This window comes from Nematolebias whitei, chromosome 13 (assembly GCF_014905685.2).
Source record: "Nematolebias whitei isolate Nwh7 chromosome 13, NemWhi1, whole genome shotgun sequence".
In the NCBI taxonomy this organism is placed as follows: domain Eukaryota; kingdom Metazoa; phylum Chordata; class Actinopteri; order Cyprinodontiformes; family Rivulidae; genus Nematolebias; species Nematolebias whitei.
This window is the reverse complement of record NC_056510.1, coordinates 22,340,159-22,343,701: the sequence shown is the minus strand read 5'-3', so window position 1 is coordinate 22,343,701 and position 3,543 is coordinate 22,340,159.

Sequence of the window (3,543 nt, the reverse complement as noted above, 5' to 3'; positions counted from 1 at the left end):
TTCGCCTTCGATCCGGAAGGCTTCATCAGTCAAGGAAACACACAACACCAACCACACAACAATCAGAACCAACATAACTGGTTTATTCTACTTTGGAGTAAGCTGTTGGGGGAAGAATCAGTTCTGTTTTGTGTGTTTCCTTGACTGATGAAGCCTTCCGGATCGAAGGCGAAACGTTTCAGCACAAAAATAGAAACTGTCCAGATGACCTGACTGAAAAATGTTGGATTGTATACCTGGATTATTGAGCATGGACTTTGTTTATCTTCTCACACTATCTCTAAGGGAGAGTCCAGACACCCTGTGGAGGAAACTCATTTCAACCGCCTGTATCCGCAATCTCATTCTTTCGGTCACTACCCAGAGCTCATGACCATAGGTGAGGGTAGGAACATAGACCGACCAGTAAACGGAGAGCTTTGCCTTACAACTCAGCACTCTCCTCACCACACTCACACTGTTGGACCTTACAGCCGCCTTTGACACCATCGACCATGAGATCCTCATTGCTAGGTTGGAGCAGTGGGTGGGCATCACAGGGTCAGCCCTCAATTGGTTCAGATCTTACCTCGCTGACAGATCCTTTTGTGTCGCCATCAAGGATTTTAGTTCTGCAGCGGCAGAGCTTAAATGGGGGGTTCCGCAGGGGTCCGTCCTGGGTCCACTCCTATTTTCTTTATACCTGCTGCCGCTTGGTGCTATTTTCCGGAAACACAACATGCCCTTCCACTTCTATGCCGATGACTGTCAAATTTACTTCCCCCTAAGACACAATGGCACATGCTCTATTCAACCTCTGCTCGACTGCCTGGCTGACATCAGGGACCGGATGGCTTTAAGTTTCATGAGTTTCAATGAAAAGAAGTCTGAAGTCATGTTGTTCCCTCCCAACGACACAATCACAAACCACTGTATCGACCTCTCCACTCTAACCCTGTCAGAAAAACAGAGTCACTAATCTGGGGTGATAATGGACCCTTCCCTGAAACTTAACAGTCACGTAAACATGATTGTTAAATCATGTTTCTTCCAACGGAGGCGGCTGTTCAAACTGAAGCCCATATTGTCCAAAAATAACCTGGAGACAGTAATACATGCATTAATTACATTTAGGCCTGATTATTGAAATTCACTCCTGTTTGGTATCAATCAGACCTCCATTGCACGACTACAACTCGTCCAGAATGCAGCAGTCTGATTTTTAACCAGTACAGGCAAAAGAGAGCACATTACACCAGTTTTGGCCTCACTGCACTGGTTACCAGTTCACTTTCGAATCCAGTTCAAAATACTCCTGTATGTCTACAAATCACTGAACAGTCCCCCCCATCTCTCTGATCTGCTACAACCATGTGTCCCACCACGTTCCCTGAAGTCAGCGGACCAGTTGCTCCTCACATTTCCAGGAACTCGTCTTAAGCGCAGAGGGAACAGGGCCTTCTCTGTAGCAGGACCAAGACTTTGGAACGAGTTACCTCTGCTTGTCAGACAGGCCCCTCCCTCTCGGTTTTCAAATCCTGTTTAAAAACCCACTACTATTCGGTGGCTTTCAACACCAGATGATCTGTGTTTTGAACCTGTATGCTCCACACTGGTTAGTCGTCATTATCTGTATCTGTATCGGTTTTATGTGTAAATTTCTGATTTACTTCATTTTGTATATTGCTTTGTGTGTTGTCTGTTGTTCTGTCTGTACAGCACTTTGGTTGGCCTTGTCGCTGTTTTAAGTGCTCTATAAATAAAATGGTATGGTATGGTATCCAGTGTTCCATGGCCAAGACAGAACCTGCATTGTTTCTCCTGGGTCTGAGGTTTACCAACGATCGGACTCAATTCTCCAGTACCCCTGAATAGACCTTACTAGGGAGGCTAAGAAGAGTGATACCCTTGTAATTGGAGTGCACCCTCTGGTCCCCCTTTTTGAAGAGGGGAACCACCACCCCAGTCTGCCAATCCAGTGGCACTGCCCCCGATGTCCATGTGAAGGCTTGCCAACCAAGACAGCCCTGCAACATCTAGAGCCTTAAGGAAATCAGGGAAAATTTCATCCACCCCCAGAGCCCTGCCACCGCGTAGCTTTTTAACTACCTCGGCGACCTCAGCCATGGTTATGGACAGACCAACCTCGAAGTCCCCTGAAGTTTAATGCTACTTAGACTGTTACTTATTTTTCTGGAAGTAATTTTTCCAAATTTTCCTGTAAGATTTAGAGCATTTAAATTTAAACACATGGTACTTTCAAAAATCTTGAACACCCTGAGTCATTTTATCTCTCATTTTCTATTTTAAATCCTTCACTGAAGTGAGAGCAGCTAACATGAACTATAACATACGTGTTCGCACATCCTCTGACAATCATTGCTGTTTCCATTACGAAATGCTGTGATCCAATGGATGAACCAGTAACTGGACTTTGTCACCTGTTTGGCTTTGGGTTCAGTGATTGTTCCTTTCTTATTTTCATGTTAATATGAGACCTAACATACTTTTTAGACAGGAACATAAACACACACAAAGCTGTTTCCAGTTCTCCTTTAATACCTAACTGCCAGCTCATCCTTCCTTTACTGTTTCACTCTGAGGCGTCCGTGTCCATCCCACATATCCAAGCAGCAAAGATGTCCCATCTGTTAATCATCTCAGAAGAAACACATGTCCATAGTGTAATTTGGTTGCTTTAGGACATTTTATTTCTTTAAATAGCTTGAATTTAACAAAAGACTGCAAACATATCCTGAACTATCAAATGACAGGCTGGCAGATTTTGGCTTTTGTCAGCGGACTGGCTGGACTTGGTGCCACCATCGGTGCCACAGTGTCCAATGAATGGAGGGCCACAAGCCGAGCATCCTCAGTCATCACAGCCACTTGGGTACTGCAGGGTCTGTGGAACAATTGTGCTGGAAATGCCATTGGAGCTCTGCACTGCAGACCACATCACACCATGTTTCAGCTGGAAGGTAAGATCAGGAGGTGTCTGCGCTCAGTCGCTCCAAACCGAACCTTCTTAACACAAGTCTTAAGCGTTTATTCGTTTAAGAAGCCTTCACTGTTAAATACTAATTGATAGCACATCTACAAGGTGCATGGGGCATTGTGTGCAGATGTTCCCAGCATTCCGAAAATGTATAGTTCATTTTAAAGTGTCAAGATGCTGACAAAATTTCTTTAAAACTTTACAGTGTAATTCTGTTACATACTGTAAATTGCAATGAGTCTAATATTTTTTGATAATTCAGTTGTGACCGTTTCTACACGAGCAATTTAAGAGAAGAATTTGTTTAAGTTATTATAAGTAATTTGTTGTAAACAACAAAAAAAAAAAATGTAATTAGGAATATCCCATTCAGTTTATTTTTCAGGTCTCTCTTGTAAATGAGTCCTCGAGACTCAATGGGATTTACCTGTCTAAATAAAGGTCGAATGAATTTGTAAGAATTAGGACTTTTGTCATAAAGTTCTTTAGTATTTACACATTTTACTCTTTCCCGCATAAGATTTTTTTGTGTGTGTGCGTGTGTGTGTGTGTGTGTGTGTGTGTGT